A 19730-nucleotide genomic window follows, 5' to 3' on the forward strand; every position below is an offset into this window, starting at 1 on the left:
CATTGGTTCAGATATTGATTGAGATCCAATATTGTGAATGTTTTGCCTGGGCTAGCATCAAATCATAGTCCTCTCTACATTAGTCAAGACACCGCAGATAGCATTACGAGTGTGAGCTCCCATGCTTGGCTCAAATTTCTGACGACTAAAACATATGAATAAAGTTTTAATAAATTCAAATGATGAATTTGGGGACAATGGGTGCTCTTACTTGCCTAGTTTCAAATTTCAGCAAAAGTCCCAAATATTAACTTTTGATTTCCTCGAGTAAATTAAATAAGCAAATACATTTAATTTATTTTATTTTTTATTTTTTTGGGTCCGGTCGTGGGGCCTGAACTCTGGGCCTGGGTGCTGTCCTTCAGCTCTTCAGCTCAAGGCTAGCGCTCTCTACCACTTGAGCCACAGCAAAACTTCTGGATTTTTTCTTTTTGCTTATGTGGTGCTGAGGAATTGAACCAAGGGCCTCAGGGATGCAAGGCAAGCACTCTACCACTGAGCTACCTTCCCAGCCCAAACTTTTAAAAGCAATTAACTAAAGAAAAAAGTTAAACACTAAACATCCTTACCATTGCAACTTTGGATTTAATACGTTGTCAAACATTGCTTATATCATAGTTGTATTTTTCTGGGCAGTATATTCCATAAACGAATCATGCCACCACCAAAGTTGAGGGCTAAACAGCCTATAGGCTATAGGCAAATATACAAGGGAAGGCATGTGAAGATTATAGCCATGAGCCACCAATGTCTAAATCAATTATTCCTTTAACAAAAATCAAAATGGCTACAGTATGGTTTAACAGAGAGCTTGAATCCTTATCAGCTTTGCTCCTGACCTGCTATTCTAATAGGACCCCAAAAAATTCACACTCAATTCTCAACTGAAGTAGAGGGTATCCATTGCATGCTCTGCAGCATCATAAATCACTTGCTGGTGAGGAAAAATACCTCTTTTCCATAGGAAATGCTCAATAAATTCTGATTATTGAATAATCATAAACCTAGGAGATGGAAAATACCACTATCCAATCACATTTTTTTGTTGTTCATTGTTGTATTTGAACTCAGGGTCTGGGTGCAGTCCATGATCCATTTTTTAGCACTCTACGACTTGAGCCACAACCCCATTTCTGTGTTGATTTTTTTGTTGTTGTTGTTCAGGGGGCCTGATATCTGGGTCTTGGTGCTGTCTCTCAGCACTTGAGCTTATGGCTAGCACTCTACCAATTGCGCCTTTGCACCACTTCCAGCTTTTTCCGCTTATGTGGTGCTGAGAAATTGAACTCAGGGCCTCATGCTTGCAAAGCAAGCACTCTACCACTGAGCCAAATTCTTAGCCCCCACTTCCGGTTTTTGAGTGATTCACTGGACCTAAGTATCTCATAGGGACTTTTCTGCCCGGGTTGGGTTTAAAACATAATCTTTCCATCTCAACTTCCTGAGTAAGATTATAGGCATGAGCCATCTGTCCATGGCTCCATCCACATTTTTATACAAGTGAATAAAGCTCAGTGATAAAGTGTCTTCCTCTTTAACCAAAAGCAGGTAAATAACCAAAATTGAATTTGAAATTCAGTTGAATCTGAGGCTATATTTTTAACAACTGGGTTGTAAGTTATTTGATCATTGCACAATTTTGTTAGTAGATACAGCACAAATGTCATAAATTTTCTATTTCTTTTTTTTTTGAACATTCTTTTTTTTTGGGGGGGGGGTCTGGTCGTGGGGCCTGAACTCTGGGCCTGAGCGCTGTCCCTCAGCTCTTCCGCTCAAGGCTAGTGCTCTATCACTTGAACCACAGCTCCACTTCCGGCTTTTTTCTTTTTGCTTATGTGGTGCTGAGGAATCGAACCCAGGGCTTGAGCATGCAAGGCAAGCGCTCTACCACTGAGCCACCTTACCAGCCCCATGAATTTTCTATTTCAAATGGCCCATGACACATAGTTGGGTGTGGTATGGTAAGCCTGTAATTCCATCACTTAACAGGCTTAAGCAGAAGCCTGGTAAGTTCAAGACCATTTTGGCTATGGAGTAAGATGCCATCTCAGAAGGGCAGAAAGTAAATGGCTCCTGAATATATAAGCCTTGGAAGTTACTTTCCCATCTTCTGTGTCTACAATGCGAAGCTTAAGACTCTCCACGGCCAAACAGAAAGCATGACCCAAAAGACTAACCCAAAACACCTGGATACAAGCTGGGTCGACTCATTCTTGGGCCAATATAGTGTCACCCAAAGGCACTATTTAATAGTTGGGTCCATGTCCCCTCTCCTTCTCTCCAGAAGGGCCATTTCAAAATCATCATTCCTAGAAATGAAAAGACAGCAGTGATAGTAGGATTTCCATTCCAGCATATTTACAAGTCAGTGAGCACTTAGACATTGGCAACTATAATATTAAGAGACTAGCAAGTGGCGCGCAGTACCTGAACAAACTCATAGTTCATAATATATGTTTTGTGAATTAGAACCAATTAAGTTAGCTACCATAGCTGCAGCAGGTGCAGTACCAGTTGGGGGATGGCAGCAGCATCCTTAGCTCCAGTCCCTTGACCTCTGGAGTGCATCATGAAACCCAGCCACCCTTCACAAAGGCCAAAAGAGAAGGGGGCCACCATAGAATGCTAGGCTCTTATGGTGTGTCATGAGACCCTCACCTCACTTCTGTTTCCTGGCTGGTTAAGTTGGGGCTGTGTGCCTGTATCACTTCACTCCTGATTCTGGTCTGGGTCGGTAGTTGCCGTGTGCCTGTAGAACCTCACTCTGGCTTCTGGTCTGGCTGCATGTGGGCCCGTGCCCATGTCACCTCACTCCTACTTCCAGTCTAGGTGAGTGTGGGGTTGTGTGCTTGTGTCACCTCACTCCTGCTTCTGGTGTGCATGAGTAGGGGAGTAGGGGTCATGGTGCCTGTGTCACCTCACTGCTGATACTGGTAGGGGTAGGTAGGAGCCATGTGCCTGCACCACCTCACTACTGCTTCCTGGCTGGATAAGTCTGGGCTAATGCCCTTTTGACCTCACTCCCGCTTCATTTCTGGATGAGTGGGGGCCATGTACCCATGTTTCCTCACTCCTGCTTCAGGTCTGGGTGAGTGGGGGTTGCGTGCCTGTGTCACCATACTCCTGCTTTTGGTCTGGGTGAACAGGGGAGTAAGGGCCATGTGTCTACACCACCTCACTTGTACTTCCAGTCTGGATCGGTCCGATTGGCTCTGAGGTAATTACTCTATCCAGATGCTGTTTACCATCATGGACTGCAGCCCATGCCAGAGGTTAGACTTTTCCAGTTCTCATAACAAAGCATGACATTAAGGGATTAAGATGGAACCTTGCTGGGTTTGAGAACTATGTTATAAAATTGTGCATGTGTGTGCGCATGTGCACTGGTCTTGGGCCTTGAACTCAGGGTCTGAAGTGATTCTGAGATATTTGATTAAGGTAGAGCTCTACTGCTTCAGCCACAGCTCAACATATAGCATTTCTGTGGTTAATTGGGACTAAAATTCTCCAAGATTTTCCTGTCTGGACTGGCTTTGAACACTATCCTCGGATCTCAGACTTTTCAGTAGCTAGGATTTACAGGTGTGAACTATGGGCGCCTCTATATTTGCTTGATTGCCATCCAGAGAAAACTGTGCTTGGTAAGTATTCTGGAGTAAAAAGATTTGAACTCTTTCAATGAGCAGTGGTGAAAATACTCAGGTTCTAGCCTGGCATTGGTGGATCAGGCCTCTAATTCTACCGATTCAGGAATGTGAAATCTGAGAATTGCAGTTTGAAATCAGTGAGTGGAGGACAGAGTCCTTGAGACTCTTTATCTCCAACGAACTACCACAAACCTGGAAAGTGGCACAGTAACTAAGTGGTAGAGCACCAACCTTGAACAAAAACGCTCAGGCACAGCACTTAGGCTGTGAGTTCAAGTCCAATGAGCACAAAAACGAAACAAATCAAGAAAAAAAACCTGGGTTCTTCAGTAAGAGTTTATCATTATAAATATCACTTTCCCATTATATTAAGCTTTGTAATAGGTACATGAATTTTAGGGTATTAAGAAACTTACTAAAAATATAGGCAGCATTTTGTGTATGTGTGTGTGTGTGTGTGTTTGTGTGTGTGTGTGTGTTTGTGTGTGTGTGTGTGTGTGTGTGTGTGTGTGTGTGTGTGTGTGTGTGTGTTTGCGAGTCCTAAGGCTTGAACCTGGGGCCTTAATCCCTTGATTGGATTTTTTCCATTAAGGTTGGTACTATGCCACTTGGTCCACAGCTCTACTCCCAGATCTTTTTAATTTTTATTTGGAGATAACAGTTTTAAACACTTTTCTACCTGTGGAGGCCGATTCTGGAATATGATTCTTTGAATCCTGCTATAAAATATGTGTGTGCAGATAGCTCTACTATAAGGCTGACTTATATTTCTTCAGGTGTATATGTAGGATTAAAAGGCATTCTGCTTAGGCAGACATGAAAGCTCAACATAGATATGATTTGCATTGCCTTGATTATTAAAGATGTTGTATATTTTCATGTATTCCTTAGACACCTATATCTGTTTTGGGGAATGATGTAGTCAATTCACTTGCCTATTTATTGATAAGATTGTTCTTAGGTTGTTTCATTTTTTTGAGTCTATACATCTACATATTAGGATTTCTTCTGTTACTCAAAAGGCAGGAGTTTAGGCTTATTTTACTTAATCTTAGCAAAAGATGACTTGTGAGCTTCAAATTATTTAATTGATGATTGATTAAATATGATCTGAAGAATGTGGCTCGCACAGGAGGGTGCCTGCCAACAAGTACAAGTTCTGAACTCAAACTTCAGTGTCTACAAAAAAAGATATATTTAAGTATTTTAAAACAATAAAATTTAATCAGTTATATACTCTCAAAATATGTAATTCTAAATATTTCACTATTCTTCATGGTAAAACTATTGGAAATTTTAGCATAAGCTAACAATTTTAGTTTCTATTTTTTCCTTGGTAATCATTCAAGCCAACAAAACTGATAAAATACAGCTTTGGCCAGGTGCTGGTGGCTCATGTCTGTATTTCTAGCTACTCAGGAGGCTGACATCTGAGGATTGCAGTTCAAAGTCAGCCTGAGCAGCAAACTCTGTGAGGCTCATCTCTAAATAACCACCAGAAAAATAGAGGTAGTGCTGTGGCTGAAGTGGTAGAGTGTTTTCCTTGATCTGAATAGCTGAGGGACTGCCCCAAGGCCCCAAGATAAAGCCCCATGACCAACCAAAAACGAAACAAAACAAAACAAAAATCCAACTTTATATAAAGAGGAAGAATCTCCAAGTTTTTATTCAAGATTTTTAATGCTTGTGGCAAATGATTTATCTGGTAGAAAGTGGACAGCTTATATCTGTCATTGTGATAAACTTGCTACTATGTGGTTGATTTTCTCCCATTTATAATTTCATTCATCTAACATTGTTGAAGATGAAAAATCCATCAAGGACATGACACACTATTTCGCAAAACTGGTAAGTTGAAATGACTATTTTTTTTCAAGTTTGGAAAAGAAACTGGGTTTTCCATCCCTCCCCAGGATTTGAACAATGAAAAAAATTTTCCCAAATGTGAGGAAGAAAGCTCATATTCAAATAATTAGAAGATAATGAAAAGAATGTTTAAGACATATAATATATTTAATTTTGAACCTTCCTCTCAAGAAACTTCCGAGAAACTTAGCAAAAATTGGTTATAGATATTTATATCAAAGAGCTCACTGCAGTTGCCTCATACCTATAATATGTTACTCAGAAGGATGAGATCTGGGATTGAGATTGGAGCCAGCATGGCAAAGCAATAATTGCATGGATGATGTCCCTTGCTGTTAGATCATATGTGCCTTCCTCCCATCCTCAATGTGAAGCTGTCTCCCATTACCAGCCTTCTGAAATATTGACATTATCATTGTATTTTCTGGTTTTCTCCTTCAGCATGAAAGGTTCATGGAGCAGGCCACTTGCAGCTGTATTCACATCTGTTTCTCCAGTTGCCTACAACATTGCCTGGTCCTTAGTTCTTAGTATCCTTGTGTAGATGAAACTGCCCTGCTCATGTAATCTCAGAATTCAGTCAGGAAAGCTCATCAAGCTGTGATCTTTTGGTTAATAGTTAATTCTTCTAATTATTTTTTTGCTCTTTGTGTATCTAAAGTCCACGTAAGGGTGAAAAAAGTGGCTGACACCTATCTGTTGTAATGGCAAAGTTGACTGTGACATCATAGAAGTTTATTGTGAAGCTGCATGAAGACGCTTCCACCAAAGCACTGCAAATCGTAGCCTCTCACATCCAGGAATAGATTTAACAGCTCTGCAATCAAACCATCATTCGCTGTCTGCTGGATTCGGACAGAGTTTCCCTTTCCTATTTAAAATAAAGAAAACATCAAGACATGCTTTTTAATGTAATTGACTTATGGAAATGTCCCTCCAAACAAAAAAAAATAAGAATGCCATTAGTGGAATGTAAATACAAGGCAAGGAATAAAACAAGCATAAAATTTCCTAGGGAAAACATCAATAGTTGCATCTGCTACAAATGTTGGTCCTTAAAACTAGGACTTGATTCTCACATCAGTAATCCTAATATAATATAAGGTAAAGAAAGTTTTATTTTTGTGCCAGTGCAGGGGTTTGGACTTGCACTCAGAGCTCTGAGTGCTCTTGCTCAAGTCCAAAAATTTACTACTTGAGTCACAGCTCCACTTCTTATATATTTGGTATTGTAGTTGTAATAAGAATTTCCCAGCCTTGGGGCTGGGAAGTTGGCTCAGTGGTAGAGCGCTTGCCTTGCATGCCTGAGGCCCTGGGTTCGATTCCTCAGCACCACATAAGCAAAAAGAAAAAAGCCGGAAGTGGCGCTGTGGCTCAAGTGGTAGAGCACTGGCCTTGAGCTGAAGAGCTGAGGGACAGTGCTCAGGCCCAGAGTTCAGGCCCCACAACCGGACCAAAAAAAAAAAAAAAAAAGAATGTCCCAGGCTTTTCTGCCTGTGCTTGCTTCAAACTGTGATCCTCGATGTCAGACTCCTGAGGAGGATTACAGGCATGAGCCACCAGTACCAAGTTAAAAGTTACTTTTTTGAGATATAAAAATAAGGTATATAAAGCAACATAAACAAACGAAACATTAGAACAACAAAACTGAAACAAGTTATATAAAAGATATATAAAGATAAACACGAAGGCCCCGAGTTCAAGCTTCAGGAACAGCACAAAAGAAATAAAGAAGTGTAGAAGAAGAGAAGAAATAGTCAGTGAAAGGGTTTTAAATTAATAAATCACAAAATTTTGGCAAAGTAGCAGGGTATAAAATTAAACCTCAAAAATCAATGGGTTTTCTGTATGCAAACAATGAGAAAAGCATGGTTGAAATTAGGAAAGCAACTCCATTTGTAATAGACCCACAAAAAATAAAATACTTAATGCATGAAGAAAAGGACCTCTATGATCAAAACTTTAAAAACTTGAAAAAGCACATAATAACAGAACTTAGAAAATTGCAAAACCTCCCATGCTCCTGGATTGGAAAGATTAACATCGTGAAAATGGCAATACTTCCCAAGGCTATCTACAAATTCAACGCAATACCTATCAAAATTCCAACCTCTTTCTTCAAGGAAATAGAAGAGGCAATCCAAAAATTCATATGGAACAATAAAAGAACCCGAATAGCAGAAACACTCCTCAAAGGAAAGAACACTGCTGGAGGAATATCAATACCAAATTTCAAACTCTACTCTTAAAGCCATGGTAATCAAAACAGCTTGGTACTGGCATAAGAACAGACCTAAGGACCAAAGGAATAGAATTGAAAACCCTGAAATGAACCTACAGACCTATAGCCAACTAATCTTCGATAAGGGAGCTAAAACAATAGAATGGAAGAAAGACAGCCTCTTCAATAAATGGTGCTGGCAAAATTGGTTAACTACTTGTAGAAAACTAAAGCTAGATCCTTATATATCACCCTGCACCAGAATCAACTCCAAATGGATCAAAGACCTCGAAGTCAAAGCAGGCACTCTGAAAACATTACTGGATGGAATAAAAGAAACCCTAGGTCTCCTTGGCTCAGGCCGAAATTTTCTGAATAGTGACCGGAAAACACAACAAATCAAAGAAAGGTTGGACAAATGGGATTGTATGAAGTTGCAGAGCTTCTGCATGACAAAGGAAATAGCTAGCAAGATCAATAGAAAGCCTGTGGATTGGGAGAAGATCTTCACTAGCCATACAACGGACAAGTTTCTCATATCTAAAACATACCCGGAACCCAAAAAATTAAATCCCCCAACAACAAATCCTCAAAGAAACAACTGCCCCATATATAAGTGGGCTTAAGACTTAAAGAGAAACTTCTCTGAAGAAGAAAGAACAATGGCCAATAGACACATGAAGAAATGCTCAACATTCCTATCAAAACAACATTGAGATACCACCTCACTCCAGTTAGAATGGCAAAAATCAAGAACTCTAACAACAATAGATGCTGGAAGGGATGTGGACAGAAAGGAACCTTACTTCACTGTTGGAGGGAATGTAAACTTGTTCAACCACTTTGGAAAGCAGTATGGAATTTCCTCAAAAGACTTCACATAGAGCTCCCCTATGACCCAGCAATCCCACTTTTGGGCATTTACCCAAATGTTTACAAACAAGACCACACTAAAGCTACCAGAACAACTATGTTTATTGCAGCATTATTTACCCTAGCTAAGATATGGAACCAACCTAGATGCCCCTCAGTAGATGAATGGATCAAGAAAATGTGGTATATATACACAATGGAATTCTAACCCTCCATCAGAAAGAATGACATCGCCCCATTTGTTAGGAAATGGAAAAACTTGGAAAAAATTATATTAAGTGAAGTAAGCCAGGATCAAAGAAACATAGGTCCCATGGTTTCCCTTATTTGCAATATCTAGTATATGTTTGAGTCAAGCAGAAAAGTTCAGATAATATGATGTTAGGAAAATGAACCCTTAGATATGTATTTTAATGTTTTTTTCCTTCATGCATGTGTTTCTAACGCATTTGTAAGATTATTTCTTTGTATGTCCCTCCCCCACAGTGTAACCCCTGCTTTCACTATATTTTATGTCGGTATAACTTGTGGAGGAGATGGGGAAAAACAAGTCGTTTAAGGATACAGGTGGACTTGTTGCAACAATGAGAAGTACAAGTTGTCATGTTGAAAACGAGCTTTACAACATCAGTGCGGGGGGGGATGATTGGGTGGGGTGTGGGGGGAGGCTGGGAAGGGATGTAAAGGGTAAACAAAGGAGGAGGCGGCAATGCTTGGTAAGAAATGTATGCATTATCCTGCCCATGTAATTGTAACCCCTCTGTACAGTATGTTCACAAATAAAATTAAATTAAATTAAAATAATAAAGAAAGAAAAGAAGAAAAATGGAAATAAAAATTTGAATTTAAACAATGAAACACAAAAATTATGTAAGTTTAAAGAAATGATATTGAGAGAAGGATACAATGACAGGAGGGAAGGAATAGGAGACATGAAAAACTAAAAATAAAAGTGCTTAAATTAGTTATTAAAAAAATTAGGGCTAGGAAAGTGGCTCAGTGGTAGAGTGTTTGCCTTGCATGCTGAGACCTTGGGTTCGATTCATCAGCACCACATAAGCAGAAGAATCTGTAAGTGGAGCTGTGGCTAAAAGTGGTAGAGCACTAGCCTTGAGCTAAAGAGCTGAAGGACAGTGCCCAGGCCCCATGACCAACAACAACAAAAAAAATACACACAAACAGGAAATTATATAGGTATAAAGATATAATATTGATACTAAAGAATTTAAGCCTAAGAGCTTATGAATTGAGTAATAAATTTCTGGATTAAGTGTGTATACCATGGGGTATAAGGTCTAATAATTGATGATGGGTATATATATGGGGACGAGCAGAATAGCAATTAAGTCACACAAAAAAGAAAGAAAGAGAAAAAAGAAAATAAAAAATACCAAAAGATTAGAAGAGATAAAAGAAAAGCACACACACACATATACACCTAAAATAAAAATTATGAGAGGAAAAAAAGATTAATAGAAAGCAATTAGAAAATAAAATTAAAAAAGGTACAAACACAGTTCCATTTTTGGAGGGGGGATTGGAAGGTCATTTATCTCCACTGTGTCCATAACCAGTCTCTTGGTGGAGTCTCTGGTCTGCTTGTGGTGTTTGGTTTTCCTGTGGCTTGATTGGATTCTTCAGTCAGTTTGTTTGAGCAGGCAGAATAATGCTCTGCTTTACCCAGGATTTTGTGATCCTCTTCCCAGGCTAGTTCAATATGAGGGAGATCTGCTTTGTATCACAAAAGAGGGAGATGGCTATTTCCTTTAGTTTGGAGATGCTGTGATGACGCTAGGTTCTGGGTAGGGTTGAAGCCTTTCAGCAAACTAGTTTTTCCCTGATGGGCTAGCTCCAGAGACACTCACAGGGCCCAGCCTGGATCCATTCTCAGGGTTTGTGTTTACTGAATTTTAGTTGATTTTCTAAACTGCTGTAGGGAGGGGCAGCCTCTGGTTGTGTTTACACAGTAAAGAAAGTCTCTCCTGAGGTGGGAGACGGATCTTCCTCTATCTGGGCTGTGTGATTTCCCCTGGGTGTAGCTGAGCCTGGCAGGTTAGGTAAGGTTCTTGTGACCTGCTAAATGACTCTTTTCTTTTCTTCCAAGGCCTGAGTTGGAGCTAGTTGCTCAGCGGGGCCTTTGTCAGTATGGAAAATGGAGATCTCTGGTCGTTTGGGAGGGATGGCTTTCCCTCCTCTTCTCCCTGAGAATGAGTGAGGATGTCAGGGTTCTACTCATTCTAGAGTGTTGGTTCCTGAGTCGTCTCTGGTGTGCGATCTGCAGGATGAAGATATCTGCTCCTTGGCAGTTCTTGCTGGTAATGAGTAGAATCTGCTCACCCCCTGTGTCTGGTGCTGCTTTCCAGAACTCTCTCTGTTATAGCTATGGCCGCTATGGCCAGTGTCACTACTGCCGCATCCGTTGCAGCCTTGGTTACTAGCAAGTGCTCAGTTCTGCCTCCTTGCCTGCATTTTCCCTCTCGGGCCAAACTCTCTGTACTGGGATGTCACACTTGGGGTGATTCTGTAGCCTAGGACTTTTCACTAAACAGTGTTTAAGAACACTAAAACTGCTTTCTATGCTGGAGCTTGTTTAGCCTATAGCTTCTCCTCTGCTGTCTGCTTCTGAACCGCTCTAATGAGATTCTTATCTCCAGTTAGCAATCAGAAAACCATAAGTGGACTCTGGTGGAGTGCTTCAGTTCAGCTGAAGAGCTCAGGGACAGCACCAAGAGTTCAAGTCCCATGACTGATAAAAAATAGAAAGAAAGAAAACAAGTGAGTTATCAGAGCCAGTGGTTCATACCTGTAAATCTAGCTAGTCAGAAGGCTGAGTTCTAAGGATCAAGGTTCAACACCAGCTTGGTCAGGAAAATCTATGAGATTCTTATTTTCATTTAACCACTGAAACCCATAATTGACCATGTAACTCAAAGTGGTAGAGCACTAGCTTTGAGCACAAAAGCTCAGGGGCAGGATCCAGAACCTGAGTTCAAGCTCCACAATAGACAGAAAAAAAAAGAAAAAGGAATGAGAAGCCACCTTAATGAAATAACTAGGCAAGTACAATATACAGAATAGTTCCTCCCTTCCTTCTTTTCTTCCTTCCATATATCCACCTTCCCTCATTTTTATCCTAGAACTTAAACTCAGGACCTCATGCACTTTAGGTAGGTGCTCTACCAGTTGAGCCATACATCTGCTTTTTTTGCATTAGTCATTTTTGTTTTTGTTGGTCATGTGTTTTAAACTCTGTGCCTGGGCGCTGTCCCTGAGCTCTTCAGCTCAAGGCGAATGCTTTACTGCTTGAGCCACAGCACCACTACTGGTTTTCTAATGGTTTATTGGAGATGAGTCTCATGGACTTTCCTGCCTGGGATGGCTTTGAACTGTGATCTACAGATCTCAGACTCCTGAGTAGCTAAGACTACAGGCATGAATCACCTGCATCCAGCTCTGCTTGAGACATTTTTTGTGTTAGGGTTTTATGTTTATGACCAGGCCATTATGGACCACAATCCTTCTTTTTACCCTTTCTGTGTAGATGAAATAAAAAGCACAATGTATTGGTTTCAGATATTGATTGAGATCCAATATTGTGAATGTTTTGCCTGGGCTAGCATCAAATCATAGTCCTCTCTGCATTAGTCAAGTCCCATCAGGTAGCATTACAAGTGTGAGTTCCCATGCTTGGCTCAAATTTCTGACGACTAAAACATATGAATAAAGTTTTAATAATTTTAAATGATGAATTTAGGGACAATGGGTGCTCTTACTTGCCTAGTTTCAAATTTCAGCAAAAGTCCCAAATATTAACTTTTGATTTCCTCGAGTAAATTAAATAAGGAGATAATCTTTTCAAAGCAATTAACTGAAGTAAAAACTTAAAACAGAAAACATCCTTACCACTGCAACTTTGGATTCAACACGTTGTCAAGCATTGCTTATATCATAGTTGTTTTTTCTGGGCAGTATATTCCATACAGGTATCATGCCATTACCAAGTCAAGAGCTAAACAGCCTATAGGCTGTAGACAAAAATACCAAGGGAAGGCATGGTCTAGCAGCATTGTAGGTGGGAATGTCCCAACATAGGAATTGAAGGGTTAGGGCAGCATAAATAGAGCTTTTTCCTTAGGAATAATACTCTATTAAGCCATGCCTCTTTTTCTGGGTTTATCACTGATTAATTGGAGACAAGTCTCATGGACTTTCCTGCTTGGGCTTGTCTGAAATCATGCTCCTCAGATCTCAGCCTCCTAAGCTGTGAGAATTAAAGGCATGATCCACCAATGTCTAAATAAATTATTGCTTTAAAAAAATCATAATGGCTACAGTATGGTTTAACAGAGAGCTTGAATCCTTATCAGTTTTGCTCCTGAGCTGCTATTCTAATAGGACCCACAAAATTTGCATTCAATTCTCCACTGAAGTAGAGGGTATCCATTGCATGCTCTGCAGCATCATAAATCACTTGCTGGTGAGGAAAAATACCTCTTTTCCATAGGAAATGCTCAATAAATGCTGATTATTGAATAATCATAAACCTAGGAGATGGAAAATACCACTATCCAATCACATTTTTTTTTGTACTTTGTGGTACTTGAACTCAGGGTCTGGGTGCAGTCACTGATCCAATTTCTAGCACTCTACCACTTGAGCTACAGCCCCACATCTGTGTTGGTTTTTGTTGTTGTTGTTGTTGTTGTTGTTCATGGGGCCTGATATCTGGGTCTGGGCGCTGTTTCTCAGCTCTTCAGCTTATGGCTAGCACTCTACCACTTGAACCTTAGCACCACTTCCAGCTTTTTCTGCTCATGTGGTGCTGAGGAATCGAACCAATATCCTCATGCTTGCAAAGCAAGCACTTTACCACTGAGCCAATTTCTTAGCCCCCCACTTCCGGTTTCTGAGTGATTCACTGGACCTAAGTATCTCATAGGGACTTTTCTGCCCGAGTTGGGTTTGAAACATAATCTTTCCATCTCAACGACCTGAGTAAGATTATAGGCATGAGCCATCTGTCCATGGATCCATCCACATTTTTATACAAGTGAATAAAGCACAGTGATATAGTCTCTTCCTCTTTAACCAAAAGCAGGTAAATAACCAAAATTGAATTTGAAATTCAGTTGAATCTGAGTCTATATTCTTAACAACTGGGTTGTAAGTTATTTGATCTTTGCACAAGTGTGTTAGTAGATACAGCACACATGTCATGAATTTTCTATTTCAAATGGCCCATGACAAATAGTTGGGTGTGGTATGGTAAGCCTGTAATTCCATCACTTGGCAGGCTTAAGCAGAAGCCTGGTAAGTTAAAGGCCATTTTGGATAGGTAGTAAGATGCCATCTCAGAAGGGCAGAAAGTAAATGGCTCCTGTATGTATAAGCCTTTGGCAGTTACTTTCCCATCTTCTGTGGCTACAATGAGAAGCCTAAGACTCTCCAAGGCCAAACAGAAAGCATGACCCAAAAGACTAACCCAAAACACCTGGATACCAGCTGTGTCGACTCATTCTTGGGCCAATATAGTGTCACCCAAATGCGCTATTGAATAGTTGGGTCCATGTCCCCTCTTCTCTTCACAAGGGCCAATTCAAATCATCATTCCTAGAAATGAAAAGACAGCAGTGATAGTAGGATTTCCATTCCAGCATATTTACAAGTCAGTGAGCACTTAGACATTGGCAACTATAATATTAATTGACTAGCAAATGGCTGGCAGTACCTGAAGAAACTCATAGATCATAGTATATGTTCTGTGAATTAGAACTAATTAAGTTTGCTACCATAGCTGCAGCAGGTGCAGTTCCAGTTGGGGGAGGGTGGCAGCATCCTTAGCTCCAGACCCTTGACATCTGGAGTGCATCATGAAACCCAGCCACCCTTCACAAAGGCCGAAAGGGAAGGGGGCCACCATAGAATGCTAGGCTCTTCTGGTGTGGCGGCATAAGACCATCACCTCACTTCTGTTTCCTGGCTGGATAAGTTGGGGCTGCGTGCCTGTGTCACTTCACTCCTGATTCTGGTCTGGGTCGGTAGGTGCCGTGTGCCTGTACAATCTCACTCTCGCTTCTGGTCTGGCTGCGTGGGGGCCACGTGCCCGTATCACCTCACTCCTACTTCTAGTCTAGGTGGGTGGGTGGTCATGTGCCTGTGTCACCTCACTCCTACTTCTGGTGTGTGTGAGTAAGGGAGTAGGGGCTATGGTGCCTGTGTCACCTCACTGCTGATTCTGGTAGGGGTGGGTAGGAGCCATGTGCATGCACCACCTCACTACGGCTTCCTGGCTGGATAAGTGGAAGCTAATCCCCTTTTCACCTCACTCACGCTTCATTTCTGGGTGAGTGGGGGCCATGTACCTATGTTTCCTCACTCCTGCTTCAGGTCTGGGTGAGTGGGGGTTGCGTGTCTGTGTCACCATACTCCTGCTTTTGGTCTAGGTGAATAGGGGAGTAGGGCCCTGTTCCTGCACCACCTCACTCATACTTCTAGTCTGGGTCGTTCCGACTGGCTCTGAGGTAATTACTCTCTCCAGATGCTGTTTACCATCATGGAATGTAGCCCATGCCAGAGGTTAGACTTTTCCAATTCTCATAGTAAAGCATGACATTAAGGGATTAATATGGCACCTTGCTGAGTTTGAGAACTATGTTTTAAAATTGTGCACGCGTGTGCGCATGTGCACTGGTCTAGGGCTTTGAACTCAGGGTCTGAGGTGTCTCTGAGATAATTGATTAAGGTAGAGCTCTACTGTTACAGCCATAGCTTAACATATGGCACTTTTCTGTTTAATTGGGACTAAATTTCTCCCAGATTTTCCTGTCTGGACTGCCGATGAACACTATTCTCGGATCTCAGACTTTTCAGTAGCTAGGATTTACAGGTGTGAACAATGGGCGCCTCTGTATTTGCTTAATTGCCATTCAGAGAGAATTGTGCTTGGTAAGTATTCTGGAGTAAAAAGATTTGAACTCTTTCAATGAGCAGTGGTGAAAATACTCAGGTTCTAGCCTGGCATTGGTGGATCAGGCCTCTAATTCTACTGATTCAGGAATGTGAAATCTGAGAATTGCAGTTTGAAATCAGTGAGTGGAGGACAGAGTCCTTGAGACTCTTTATCTCCAACGAACTACCACAAACCTGGAAAGTGGCACAGTAACTAAGTGGTAGAGCACCAACCTTGAACAAAAACGCTCAGGCACAGCACTTAGGCTGTGAGTTCAAGTCCAATGAGCACAAAAACGAAACAAATCAAGAAAAAAAACCTGGGTTCTTCAGTAAGAGTTTATCATTATAAATATCACTTTCCCATTATATTAAGCTTTGTCATAAGTACATGAATTTTAGGGTATTAAGAAACTTACTAAAAATATAGGCAGCATTGTGTGTGTGTGTGTGTTTGTGTGTGTGTGTGTGTGTGAGTGTGTGTGTGTGTGAGTGTGTGTGTGTGTGTGTTTGTGTGTGTGTGTGTGTATGTTTGCCAGTCCTGAGGCTTGAACCTGGGGCCTTATTCTCTTGATTGGATTTTTTCCATTAAAGCTGGTACTCTGCCACTTGGTCTACAGCTCTACTCCCAGATCTTTTTAATTCTTATTTGGAGATAACAGTTTTACACACTTTTCTGCCTGTGGAGGCCGATTCTGGAATGTGATCATTTGAATCCTACTATAAAATATGTGTGTGCAGATAGCTCTACTATAAGGCTGACTTACACTTCTTCAGGTGTATATGTAGGATTTCTTGGGTGGAACTTCCACACTAGTTTCTGTTGCTGCACTGATTCATTTAATTGCCAACATTGTGTAGGGTATCTTTCCCTACTTCCTTATGAGTATTTTTGTTTTCTTTTTTAATAAGGATTCTGCTTAGGCAGACATGAAATTTCAATATAGATTTGAATTGCATTTCCTTGATTATTAAAAATGTGAATATTTTCATGTATTCCTTAGAAACCTACATCTGTTTTGGGAATGATCTAGTCATTCTAATCTAATCATCTAGCCATTTATTGATAAGATTGTTCTTAGGGTATTTCATTTTTTGAGTCTATACATCTAGATATTAGGATTTCTTCTGTTACTCAAAAGGCAGGAGTTTAGGCTTATTTTACTAAATCTTAGCAAAAGATGACTTGTGAGCTTCAAATTATTTAATAGATGATTGATTAAAAATGATCAGAAGGATGTGGCTCATACAGGAGAGTGCCTGCCAACAAGTATAAGTTCTGAACTCAGACTTCAGTGTCGACAAAAAAAGAGAAATATTTTATTATTTTACAACAAAAAGATTTAATCAATTATATACTCTCAAAATATGTAATTCTAAATATTTCACTATTCTTCATGGTAAAACTATTGCAAATTTTAACATAAACTAACAATTTTAGTTTCTATTTTTTCTTTGATATTCATTCAAGCCAGCAAAACTGATAAATTACAACTTTGGCCAGGGTCTGGTGGCTCATGTCTGTATTTCTAGCTATTCAGGAGGCTCAGATCTGTGGATTGCAGTTCAAAGTCAGCCTGAGCAGCAAACTCTGTGAGGCTCATCTCTAAATAACCACCAGAAAAATAGAAGTCGTGCTGTGGCTCAAGTGGTAGAGTGCTTTCCTTGATCTAATAGCTGAGGGTCTGTCCCAGGCCCTGAGATCAAGCCCCACGTCGAACCAAAAACAAAACAAAACAAAACAAAAATCCAACTTTATATAAAGAGAAAGAATCTCCAAGTTTTTATTCAAGATTTTTAATGCTTGTGGCAAATGATTTATTCAGTAGAAAGTGGAGAGCTTATATCTGTCATTGTGATAAACTTGCTAATATGTGGTTGATTTTCTCCCATTTATAATTTCACTCATCTAACATTGTTGAAGATGAAAAATCCATCAAGGACATGACATATATTTGGAAAAACTGGTAAGTTGAATTCACAATTTTTTTTCTAGTTTGGCAAAGGAGCTGTGGTTTTCCTTCCCTCACCAGGATTTGAACAATGAAAAAAAATGCCTTGATTTTTCACAAAAGTGAGGAAGACAGCTCATATTCAAATAATTAGAAGATAATGATAAGAAAGTTTAAAACACATAATATATTTAATTTTGAACCTTCCTCTCAAGAAATTCCCAAGAAACTTAGCAAAAATTGGTTATAGATATTTATATAAAATAGCTCACTGCAGGTGCCTCATACCTATAATTTGCTACTCAGAAGGATGAGATCTGGGATTGAGACTGGAGCCAGCATGGAAAAGCAATAATTGCATGGATGATGTCCCTTGCTGTTAGATCATATGTACCTTCCACCCAACCTCAATGTGAAGCTGTTTCCCCACATTACCAGCCTTCTGAAATATTGACATTATCATTGTAATTTCTGTTTTTCTCCTTCTGCATGAAAGGTTCATGGAACAGGCCTCTTGCAGCTGTATTCACATCTGTTTCTCCAGTTGCCTACAACATTGCCTGGTCCTTAGTGCTTAGTAGCCTTGTGTAGATGAAACTGCCCTGCTCATGTAATCTCTGAATTCAGTCAGGAAAGCTCATCAAGCTGTGATCTTGTGGTTAATAGTACATTCTTCTAATTATTTTTTTCCTACTTTGTGTATCTAAAGTCCACGTAAGGGTGAGATAAGTGGCTGACACCTATCTGTTGTAATGGCAAAGTTGACTGTGACATCATAGAAGATTATTGTGAAGCTGCATGAAAACTCATCCACCAAAGCACTGCAAATCGCAGTCTCCCACATCCAGGAATAGATTTAACAGCTCTGCAATCAAACCATCATTCACTCTCTGCTGGATTCAGAATCAGCGTTTCCCTTTCCTATTTAAAATAAAGAAAAATTCAAGACATGCTTTTTTATATGTCATTGAATTTTGGAAATGTCCCTCCAAACAAAAAATAAGAATGTCATTAGTGGAATGCAAATATAAGGCAAGGAAAAAACAAGCATAAAATTTCCTAGGGAAAAAATCAAAAGTAGCACCTGCTATAAAAGTTGGTCCTTAAAACTAGGACTTGATTCTGACATCAGTAATCCTAATATCATATAAGGTAATGAAAGTTTTATTTTTGTGCCAGTCCAGGGTTTGACCTTGCACTCAGAGCTCTGAGTTCTCTTGCTCAAGGCCAACAATTGACTACTTGAGTCATAGCTCCACTTCTTGTATATTTGGTAGTGTAGTGGAAATAAGAATTTCCCAGACTTTTCTGCTTGTGCTGGCTTCAAACTGTGATCCTCGATGTCAGACTCCTGAGGAGGATTACAGGCATGAGCCACCAGTACCAAGGTAAAAGTTACTTTTGTGAGATATAAAAGTAAGTTATATAAAGCAACATAAACAAACGTAACATTAGAACAACAAAACTGAAACAAGTTATATAAAACATATGAAAAGACAAGCACGAAGGCCCCGAGTTCGAGCTTCAAGAACAGCACAAAAGAAATAAAGAAGTGTAGAAGAAGAGAAGAAATATTGAGTGACAGAGTTTTAAATTAATCAATCATTGGTAGCCTTCACATGTTGTATTAATTACATAGGAGGATAAAGTCAGAAAATAACATTTAAAGGTAAGCCCCAGCAGGAAATTCCATTGGCCATTTTTCTGTGTGTGCTAGTCATGTGGGTTGAATTTGTTCTACTTTACTCTAGGCTGGAGTTTTATCAATCTCATTAGTGGAATCACTGCCAGCTAATTGGAGATAAAGAGTATCATGGAATTTACTATGCAGGCTGGCTTCAAACTTAGATCATCAGAGTTCAGCTCCCTGAATCATTCTGTTATTTCCATTCGACTGTTATCTCCAATGAACCCCCCAAAAGAAGAAAAAAACCCAGCTGGAGCGTGACGTGTGGCACCAATGGCAGAAATGAGACAATGATTTCTGGGACATTACCGACACCTTTAGATCAATCTCCAGGAACAGTGTACACAAGAATAAAATAAATAAATGAAAAGAAAGGTGGAAGAAGAAAAAGGAGAGCCAATTTCAGAGCTTAAAATGAGCAAAACTGAAATAGGTTACACTTGTTCTTGTAGTTACTCAAGGGTCTCACATCTGAGGATCAGTGTTCAAGGCCAGCCAATGCAGGGGAGTCCGTGGACTCAACTCTAATTAGGCAA

This window comes from Dipodomys merriami, unplaced genomic scaffold (assembly GCF_024711535.1).
Source record: "Dipodomys merriami isolate MVZ:Mamm:240054 unplaced genomic scaffold, mDipMer1.0.p SCAF_23, whole genome shotgun sequence".
Classification (NCBI taxonomy): domain Eukaryota; kingdom Metazoa; phylum Chordata; class Mammalia; order Rodentia; family Heteromyidae; genus Dipodomys; species Dipodomys merriami.